Below are 10,979 nucleotides of genomic sequence, written 5' to 3' on the forward strand. Positions count from 1 at the left end.
CGGGTGCTCACTGTGAAATATTTGCCGTAGAACACATCCTTGAATCCATTCCAAGTAAGGGTGGTTAGGTTCAACGCTGCTTTGGCTCCATTACACCAAACACGAGCGTCATCGCGGAACATATAGGTAGCACATCTCAATCTATCCGCATCCGTGATCTGCATGAATTCAAAAGCAGTCTCCATAGCTTGTAACCATTGTTCCGCTATCAAAGGATCAGTCTCTCCTTTGAACTCATGTGGTCCCAACTCTAAGAACCTTTTGTAGATAGGGTTCTGATTAACTGCAGGATGGTTATTTCCAGCATTAGCTGTCTGGGCTTGAAGCAACTATTGTATTTGAGCTCCCTGAGCACGGCTTTGCTCTTGAAGCAGAGTAGTTAATCCAGCCAAAAATTGGTTGTTTTGATTGTTCTCACTATCGGGTCCGCAATCACTATGGTTGTTGTTTGAGGAATTGGCATTGGTGTTGGTGCTGTTTTCCCTTCGTGATGCCATAATCCTAAAGTCCAATATTATCCACACCGCTCAGTCATGATTCAAAACGTAAATATAATTTAACATAGAATATGGATACATAAATCTCATCGCATTATCATACACATAATCACATAAGATACATAACTTAAAGACATGAAGACGGAGCATTGGAGTCGTGGCGAGTATGCATGAGTGTTTCAAGAAAACCCAGAGCGAACTGCTCTGATACCTAACTGTAACACACTCAACCGATGAAGATGTTACAAACTAACATGACGTTAAAACTAGTTCGGAAAAGAAAATTTTTGAAAGATGTATGCATACATCAAACCTTACTTAAAACATTTCAGAATAGATTACAAACCAAATCATGACAATTTGAAACATAAAGCGTTTTTTCTTCAATCAACATAACAACATTTAGTTCATTAACTTGACACCAACACACTCATGCATCGCCCGCCGGTCCGACTCCTTGCTCTTCTTCATGCCCGGCATTGAACTCGTCGACATATTCATAAATGTCATCCTCATTACCTGCACCATTCAAATATAGTGAGTCTAAAGACTCAGCAAGAGTATGCAGTAAAAATCATGAGATTTCAATTATCATTTAAACGTAACATAACATAACATAAACTTATCATTTGGTGACGAATTATGCGAAATTGTGGCAACCGTCATAATGGGCACATTCATCTTTTCTTCTTGATCAAAAATCATATGGCATTACGCCTCGTAACATTCGTTCATTCATTTTCGGAGGCACCTCCGGAGCTCATCCCAGAGGACCTAACCCGTACATTGAGCCGTATTTGGGAGGGCCCCTCCGGAGCCCAAACCGGAGTACCGTTCCTGTATTGCCACCACAAAGACACATAAGACATCAAAATATTTTCATGCATTGACATATCATTCATTTTTCATATCATATCATTATCATTTCATCATAACATTCCATCTTCGTATGACAAGTATGTCATAAAACATTCATCATAACATCATGATTCCTTTCATAAACTTTTATGTCGTGATCTTAAAAACTTACTCAATAACTTCATGTATATCATACATGATTAAAATCATACTTGCATATTGAATATAGCTTTCATGAATGAACATAAACATGTACATGCATCACATAACGTAATCGGTCCATGTAAGTCGTTCTTTTCGTTCTTGACGTAAAACTTGAAACTGTTTGCATAAGAACTCTTAAACATACTTAAAACACCTTAATACATCATAATCATGCATTTAGAACTTAAAACATGCATGGAAATAGTTTTTGGATAGAACCATCCTCGCTCAAGCGGCACTAACTCTCGCTCGAGCGAGACCTATTCTGGAGAAGCATGTTGTATGCGCTGAAACTATATTTGTCGTTCGGAATTTGGAAGAGTGGTAAACATAAAAGTTGTAGCCCTTGATCTTGGATTTCTAATTCCAAAAACTTAACCACAATTGTATTTTTCAGTAAAACGTTATGCTCATTCTCCCGAGATGTGTCACTATCGGAAATGCAAACCACTTGACACAATTCGGGGCAATTTTGGCCAATCTTCCAAAATGATTTTGACAAAACTCAAAATATGAAAGTTGTAGATAAATAAGCTTTCTTTAAAATAAAATTGGCCTCATTGCATTTGGATTAATACAATAGGCTTAATCAACAAAATTTCAACAAGTGTCTCTAATCCAAGACAACCTAGCACATGCAACATTTCAAAGATTTAACTCAAACTAACTCAACGCTTTAAAATTTCACACACACCTTAAAATCAGTCCTTTTCCAACTCTAAACCATAATAATCTATCAACACACATTATTTATCAATAATTTCACAAGAACGACTTACATATTACGATATCATAAACATCATGCTTTTATGTTTCTCAAATCTTTAAAATCATGCATAAAACTCATCAACACACATAATTTCTTATCAAAAAATATATATCTTGAATGGTGGTTTAAAAATTCTTTAAAAACTTTCCTTGAATGGAGGAGTAGTTGATCCGGAACTTCGGTGTCGAGCTAAACCTTGGACGAACTAAAAACTAGTACCAAAAACTCACTTGAATTTTGAAGGATTTGATGAAGGAGATGATGAATAGTGAGGGGGAGGAGAAAAACGTGTAAGGGATAGGAGGATAATGGAGAAATCTGATAGAATATGTCAAGGGAATCACTAACATGTAGGGTATAAGGTTGTTAAGTGTAGTTTTCACAATTAATTCACATCGTGTATTGATTGCTTAAAATGCAGTCAAAGAAACACATCTCGACTCGTCTGATAAAAATGCTATATTTTGACTCGTTTATAAAAAAACTCAACAATATCATACTTAAAATACTCGTAAAAATGTACTCTATTATCGCGTTCATAGGTTAGCCTCATCCCGCGAGTCCAGAATCGAACTCTACCTGGAATCATTTGCTTAATCAAAATTGTTAAATGTAAGATAAACATAATCATGAAATCATAATCATTAAATCATAACTTAAACAATTTAAGGCATAAAATCATTAAAAATTTATTTTTAAATAATCGTGAGCAAGTTTAATGGATTTTTGAACTTTACAATATCAGTGCAGTATTTCAATATGAGATGTCATGTATCAGTAACAGCGTGTCAATACGAAGTTGTTTGTACACAAAAATGGCTCGAGTTGGTGTTGTGTTGCGGTCATGCTAGGCACGTACGTGTCATGAGATAAAATAAAAATGAAAGTAAAATCTAACTTCTAAACCAAGTGAAATTTGATTCCCGATTTCGTCATCAGTCTCAATTCCACCAATTAAACACTGAAGAACACAAGGAATAATGAAAAAAAATTATTAATAGCAATCGGAATTTTAACCTTGCTACTAAAAACTTGAAAATGACAAATTCTTTCCATAAAAATAGAAAAATATAGTGCAAGGATGTTCGAGGAACTACGAAATATAAGCTGAAAACATGTACTGGAATTCTGAAAAAATAAGAAGTATACGATGAATTTCTAAAAAATATGCATAAATATTTTTTGTAAAATCAGTGATTTTGGAGCTTGAGATTGTTGTGATTTGATTGTGTGTGTATCTCTTGAATGAATTTGTCGTCCATTTTCCTTGAAAATTTGCGTAACTACCCACTACTCCAACCTCTCATATGGGCCACCTTTCTCTCCACTATCACATGATCTAATTTGAATTGGTCTTCAATTTGGAATCACATTGTGCTGCCAATTTCAATTTTCTGCTACAAATTTCAAACTTGGACATTTATTTATGGGCCAAAATGGTTGGGCTGCATGATCTTCAGGAACTGGGCCGAAGGAACTCATTTTAATTTGGCCGGGGAAATAATTCTAATTTTGGACTAAACAAATAATTAGATTTGTGTTGGGCTTGTTGTGGAGTGTATTGGGTCTGCGCATACTTGGAACCAAGACAGGCTAGGAGTGGATCATCATGTGCACACTAGCACCAAAAGTGGCTATTAGCCTACTTTTATTTATTTATTTATAAGGTTTACATAGACATTTTTTGTCTTAATATTTACAAAGATGGCCCTCATAGCCATCTACGTTGATTTTGGTTCATGTTCTTCATGCACGCTGGGAACATAATGCTTCAAGTATTTACCGTTGATGCATCTTTTGTGTAGTTTCCCTTCAACACTTACCAACCAGTAGGCATTTCCTTAGAGAACTCGATGAAATTTGAATGGTCCTTCTCAGTTTGGAGACCATTTACCTAGTTTTTTTGTCTTTTGCTCCTATGGGTAATATACCTTCCAAACAAGATCCACTTCGTGGAATGATTTTAATTTCACCATTGTTTTGTAACTCCGAGCCACCTTTTTTTTTCTGGATCATGAGGCTGTTAAGGGCTTGTATTCTCATATCATCTAGATCCTCTAGCACTGTGATCATGGACTCATTGTACAATTCTGGGATCAAGTGGTTCTGCATGGCCAATCTTAGAGACGGAACCATGATTTTCATGTGTAAAACAAATTCATGTCCAAAAGCCAATGTGAAAGGACTTACCCCAGTAGCACTTCTTTTTGAGGTTCTATATGCCCATAGTGTCTCAGAAAATAATCTAGGTCAATCCCTTGATTATCATCCAACATTTTCTGTAAGATTTTGATTAGCACCTTATTATAAGCTTCTGCTTGTCCATTGGCTTGAGGATAATATGGTGAAGAACAATGTAATTTGATGTCATAATCCGCCGCAAAATATTTCACCTCAGATCCCAAAAACATAGTTCCTTGGATTGTAAAGATAGACTTTGGGATGTCAAATCGATGTATGATGTGTTCCTTGATGTAATCAACACTAGTATAATTTCCTTGATTTAATTCGCATTTATCTGAAGTCGTTATAGATAAATTCCGAATTAGACGCACGTGAAGTAATAAGGTACTGTTTTACTTCTTGTTATTACCGAAGTCGTAGCCAAAAAATTACCAAAGTCTTTGGTCGGTTCACGGATCCAAAATCGGTTCAAAATTGGACCGATTCCGAAGTAAAAGAATGTCTTTAACTTAATCAATTTTATTAAGTGACGAAGTCATAGAAGATATATGACTTCACCATTACATGACTGATGAAGTAAATTTTCTATGCAACTTCACAGGTTATGTATTGTGGTGAAGTAAATTTATTCTATAACTTTACCTCAGTTTGTATTTGTCGAAGTATTTGGTGTTATATTACTTTACAATTTACATTTATTGACAAAGTAATTGCTCAAAAAGACTTCATTGTTTTGTACGGTAGTGTAGCAATTCATAAGTAATGACTTCACAATTATTGAAATAGTGAAGTAAAACATATGTTTCACTACATCAAAATTATTAAAACACTTTTATATACAATAATACAACAATATATAAATATATATATAAAAAAATAAAATACATTAAATAAATTCATAAATTATCCATCCAAAAAAACGACCAACATCCATAAATCCACCAATCCACAATTATGCATCAACAAATCCACAAGTATAACCCAAAAATGCATTTATCCACAAGTATTTCGACAAAACTAAAAGTGTATCCACAAGTAAATACAATAATCCAGGAGGAAAAAACAAAGATTTATCCCAACATGCACGATCCATTTATGCACCTACATATGAGTAGACGAATTCTCTCCATACACTTCTAACTTCATCATTGAGTTCAAATGAAAACACAATCAAAATAATTCAGGATGCTCAGAACGCATACGACTCTCTAACTCCCAAGTCACCTCTTCACTCGACACTACCACTGAACAATTACTAGGGGAATAAGTTTCTTCCAAAGAACCTTTTCTTTCTCGTCGATAATCCTGAGCGGTCTCTCCACATATGACAAGTCGAGCTCTAACTTGACTTTCTTCGGATGTAGTACATGTGACTCGTCTGCCATATATTGACGAATTAGAGATATGTGGAACACATTGTGAATGCTGGAGAGATACAGAGATAATGTTAAATGGTAAGAAAAATCTACGAATTTCTCTAGGATCTCGAACGGACCAATGAATCTCGATGCTAACTTCCCCTTTCATACCAAACATCATCACCTTCCAAAAAGGTGAAACTCGCGAAAAAATCTTGGCTCAAAATGCAGAGGTCTGCGCTTGGTGTTGGCATAACTGTCATGTCTGTCCTGCGCGTCTCTAACTCTTTTCTTGATCAATTTGAATTTGTCAACAATTCATTGAATAAACTCTAGTTCCTCAACCAGTCGTTCCCCTACTTAATCCCAAAACAAGGGTGTCTGACAACGATGACTATAGAGAGCCTCAAATGGTGTCATTCCAATGCTGTGATAAAAGCTATTATTATAAGAAAAATTTATCATCGGCAATTGATCCTGCCAGGATAATCCAAAATCAATCACTGAAGCCCTCAACATATCCTCTAATGTTCTAATATTCCTATCTAACTGACTGTCAGTCTTTGGATGATATGTTTTACTCAACTCAAGGTAGTGCCCAAGGCTCGCTGAAATCTACCCCAAAACCGTAAGGTGAACCTTGGATCTCTATCACTAACTATACTCAGAGGTATCCCATACAGTCGTACAATCTCATAAATGTACAATCGGGTCACACAATCAAAAGTAAACTCTAGGCCTGGATGCCCAGTGAATCTACTACGATAGGCCTGAGATAGAATCTCCTCACGCAAAGTTGAATCATCAAGCACAACTACTCTGCTAAAAAATACAACAATCCATCCAACTGGAAATGGAAACTAGAGGTGTTGTGTCCTTGAGCAAGCTTGAATAAATTTAGCGTCTTAGGATCTGAAAATTTCACTTGCTGGATGCGGGCAAACAATGTTGGCTCAAATAACAATGAAAAGACTTGGATCCCTTGTTGTTATTTATTGTGGCAAAAAGTGAAACCCAAAGAGCACCACTCTTGAATTGCACTGGACACTGCATTGGTGTGAAGAGCACTGACATACACCTTATGGTTAAGCACGTCTACTGCTGGATTCACCGAACATGGATGGTACTTGATCTCGCAATCATAATCTTTGAGAAGATCCATCCAACGACGCTACCTCATGTTCAACTCAGCCTGAGTGAACAAGTAATTCAAACTGTTTTGGTCAGAGTATATCTCAAAGAGCTCACCATAGAAGTAATGTCACCACATCTTGAGTGCAAAAACAATTGATGCAAGATCTAAATCATGCAGTGGAAAATTCTCATCATGGGTTTTCAACTATCTGGAAGCATAGGCAATCACTTGTCTATTCTGTCTCAGCACACAACCCAACCCTTGAAGAGATGCATCTGTATAGACCACGTAACCTCCAGAACCATATGGAAAAGCAAGAACAAAAGAGGTAGTTTGATGTCTCCTCAACTCGATGAAGCTCTGCTTACACTCAGCCGACCAGACAAAAATAACATCTTTCCTTGTCAAATGTGTCAATGCTCTAGCAATCTGTGAGAAATTCTTGATGAACCACCGATAGTTGTTGGAGAACGCGGCGATCAGATCAATCAGGATTGATACCCGGTGCAGCGGAAGTTTAAAAATTTTATATGGAACGATTCCATAGTGGGTATCAAAACCTTACGATTAAATTGTGTGTGTAAAAATTAAATAACAATTATAAATTTTTACCTTCAATCTCGAATCGAGATTTTGGACACCAACAGATTGCTCTGCTCTTGTTGTATATCCCTGGAACTGATGGACGAACTGTTCTTCAATCAGGTCCACGAACGGATATTTAATCCCTCTGATAGATTGCACTAGAAAATCTATCAAAAGTTTCTACGAAGAGATTAACGAATTTGATCCGTTAAACCAGACTGCAATTCAAAATTCACAGACTGGATTTTCCGAGCAGAGGGGAGAAGGGGAGCGGCCACTACTGAGAGAAAAATAGGGTTTTTTCGAAAATTGTGACCTGTTGTATGTAATTTCTGTACTGCAATAACTTATTTATAATGTAGGCCACTAACAGCTTAGGGCCCATTAGTCATAAGTTCAAGCCCTACAAGCAAAGCCCGCATGTTCAGAAATTAATATAAAATTCATCATGACTCCGATTGATAAACCGATTTCACCAATGTGCACAGAAACCATTTCTGCACCTTTTAAAGTCAAGATAAATTTTTCTGAATCCGAATTCAGTGATTTCCAAAAATGTCCATCCCTATGTCATTTTAGGAAATCTTACTCCTCTACTCATAAATAAGAAGTCCAACTTCTTTCTTCATTAAATTTAACTCTTTAAATTTAACTATCTCAACGGGGATTAAAAATCCATTACTCTGTGTGACCCTCAATGGTTCAGGGATACAGCTAGCCGTGGGCTCACAACTCCTTATGACTCGGAACAACAATTTCCGACTTGCCCATCGAATCATGGTAAGAGCGTCTAGCAACATTGCCCCATGATTCCCTAGGTATCACTGATAGTGCCTGCAAGAACCAATAGATTTTGGTTAGCGTACAGTACGGTCCCTTCATCCATATATCCCGATCGAATCAACAACCATTGGTATATCGAGAGTCGTTCGAGATTCGATAACTATGCAATACATCTTGAAGATCAAATAGTGACATCGCATGTGCTACTAAGAAACCATTTCTTAAATCACAACATGTACTCTGGCCAGAGATTCGTCACACTAATATCTCCTCAGATCGCATAGGATATCCACACTCGCAAGTATGTGGTGAATCCTTGACAACAAAGCATCGACTCCTATATGTGTTGTAACTGTACCCAATCCCGACACCTGATGACCCCAATAGAGTCGATAAACGAGTCAAAGCACAGTACTAGCATATAGAGTCTCAATGATGTTTCAAGTAGTAAGGACTAATAGTGTACAACCAAAACCGCGGACTTTATCCACTCGATAAGTGATAACCACTTGGAAAGTCCGGATAGGGTAGTTCGATCATTCATCACATGAATATCCATTTGCATGCTTCAAACATCTCTATGTTCCTTACCAATGAAACGTGGTACTCTGCATCGCAAATACTAGTCTCAAACTCGAGCGATCCTTATCCTTATTATCGGACGGCTCAATCGACTAGGAACAGTTTAGAATATACAGTGACTATAAGATGTGTTTCATGATAGACATCTCCATGTTCTACCACATCTTACATACACTATAGTATATTCAAGGTCTTTATCAAAACAACAATAGTATATCACAATATAAAAATATGAAGAAAGATAAAGTCATTGCCATTAATAAAAGTGTAAATTATATTAAACAAAAGATTGTTTATACAAAGAGTCATCAAAGCCCTTAGCCACAAGTTGGCTCACCGGGCACCCACTCTTTCAATCTCCCACTTGCCCTATAGCCAACTAGTCATACTACGTAGACCCATTGCTTCGCGATGTTTGTCAAATAATGGTCCTGGCAAGGGCTTAGTAAGTGGATCAGCGATATTGTCTGTAGAGGCCACTCTTTCGACAGTGATGTCTCCTCTTTCCACAATCTCCCGGATGATGTGGTATTTCCTCAGTACGTGTTTGGATCTTTGATGAGACCTTGGTTCCTTTGCCTGAGCAACGGCACCCGTGTTGTCACAGTACACCGGACTGGACCAACAACTTCAGGAATGACGCCCAACTCTTGGACGAAATTCCTCATCCAAACAGCCTCTTTAGCAGCAGCTGATGCTGCAATGTATTCTGCCTCTGTGGTGGAATCCGCTGTGGTGTCCTGCTTGGAACTCTTCCAAGAGACAGCACCGCCATTGAGCATGAACACAAATCCAGAGGTTGACTTCGAGTCATCCACGTCACTTTGGAAGCTAGAGTCGGTATAGCCTTCCAATTTTAGTTCTCTTCCTCCATATACCATGAACATATTCTTAGTCCTTCGTAAGTACTTAAGAATGTCCTTCACGGCTTTCCAATGCATTTGACCGGGATTATCTTGATATCTGCTCGTGACACTTAGAGCAAATGCTACATCCGGTCTGGTAGATATCATCCCATACATGATACTACCTATGGCTGATGCATATGGTACATGTGTCATTTTCTCTATCTCTTCATCAGTCTTGGGACACATAGACTTGGATAGAGAAACTCCATGACACATGGGTAGATGTCCTCTCTTGGACCCATCCATTGAAAACCGTTTCAATATGGTGTCGATGTAGGTTGATTGAGTGAGTCCTATCATTCTCTTAGATCTATCTCTATAGATCTGTATCCCTAGAATATAGGATGCCTCACCCAAATCCTTCATCGAGAATCTACCTGATAACCATATCTTTGTTGACTGCAACATCCCTACGTCATTCCCAATGAGTAGGATGTCATCAACATAAAGTACTAAGAATGTCACAACATCCTTAACTACTTTCTTGTACAAGCATGGTTCCTCCGGGTTCTTGATGAAACCAAAATCCTTTATTGTTTCATCAAATTTCTGGTTCCAACTTCTTGATGCTTGTTTTAGACCATAAATTGATCTCTGAAGCTTGCATACCTTATGCTCGCTTCCCATGGATGTGTACCCCTCAGGCTGCTTCATATAGATTTCTTCCTTAATGTCTCCATTAAGAAAAGCAGTCTTCACATCCATTTGCCATATCTCATAGTCATACCACGCAGCTATGGCAATAAGGATTCTTATGGACTTGAACATTGCAACTGGTGAAAAGGTTTCATAATAGTCAACTCCTTGTCTTTGAGTATAACCTTTCGCCACCAATCGCGCCTTGTAGGTCAATACCTTACCATCAGGCCCACGCTTTCTCTTGTAGATCCATTTACACCCTATTGGAACAATTCCATCGGGAGGATCTACTAAAGACCAAACTTGGTTTGTATGCATCGAATCTATTTCCGACTGCATAGCTTCAAGACATAAATTTGAATTCGCATTAGAAATTGCTTCTTTGAAGTTTCTTGGATCACATCCAACATCGGGTTCATCTTGATCCCCTTCAAGAAGAAGACCATATCGAATAGGAGGTCTAGAAGTCCTCTCGGA

The sequence above is a fragment of the Henckelia pumila genome, unplaced genomic scaffold, assembly GCF_033568475.1.
Source record: "Henckelia pumila isolate YLH828 unplaced genomic scaffold, ASM3356847v2 CTG_270:::fragment_3, whole genome shotgun sequence".
NCBI lineage: Eukaryota > Viridiplantae > Streptophyta > Magnoliopsida > Lamiales > Gesneriaceae > Henckelia > Henckelia pumila.